Source organism: Schistocerca nitens, chromosome 3 (genome assembly GCF_023898315.1).
Source record: "Schistocerca nitens isolate TAMUIC-IGC-003100 chromosome 3, iqSchNite1.1, whole genome shotgun sequence".
Classification (NCBI taxonomy): domain Eukaryota; kingdom Metazoa; phylum Arthropoda; class Insecta; order Orthoptera; family Acrididae; genus Schistocerca; species Schistocerca nitens.
This window is the reverse complement of record NC_064616.1, coordinates 994,854,015-994,854,925: the sequence shown is the minus strand read 5'-3', so window position 1 is coordinate 994,854,925 and position 911 is coordinate 994,854,015.

Genomic DNA, 911 nt, shown 5'->3' with positions numbered 1-911 from the left:
TACTGTGCATATATGCAACTTATAAGTAACACGGACATTCCCACTACACACTGATTCTGTATCCTCGACCTGTCTCTGCAGACCAGCCACTTCCTTTACGACTGACAATATGGTTTTAATTTTATCCTGAGACTTAGCTATTCTATCTGCATACCACATGCGTTATGCCTTCCTAATAACATTTTTAAGCACCTTACAATACTGTTTGTAATGGACTGCTGCATTTAGATTTTGACTGTTTCTAACGTTTTGATATAATTGCCACTTTGTTCTACAAGATCCCTCTAGTCAGCCACCCAGGCTGCCTGTTTGTGCTAGTACCCTGTTTTGAACGTTCTAACGGAAAGCAACTTTCAAAGAGCACGAGAAAAGTCTTGAGGAAAGCATTACATTTATCGTCTACTGTATCAGTACTATAAACATCTTGCCACTCTTGTTCCTTGATAAGGTTTACAAAGGTCTCTACAGCAACTGGGTCAGCTTTCCTAAAAAGTTGATAACTATATTTAATATGTGTTGCAGCACAAAAATCTTTTACAGTTAAAATTTGTGCATCATGATCTGAAAGGCCATTCACTTTTTTGCTAACAGATTGCCCTTCTAGTAATGAGGAATGAACATAAATGTTGTCTGTGGTTGTTCTACTGTTCCCTTGCACTCTCGTTGGAAAGAATACGGTTTGCATAAGATTATATTAATTAAGGAGGACTACCAGCATCCTTTTCCTTGCACAAGCACTTATACGATAATACTGAAGTCACCACATATAACTAACTTTTTGTATTTCCTATAAAGTGAACCAAGAACCTCCTCTAGCTTTAGCAAAAATGTTGTGAAATCGGAGTCTGGGGATCTATAAATAACAACAGTTAGAAGTTTAGCTCCACTAAATTTAACCACACCTGCACAAC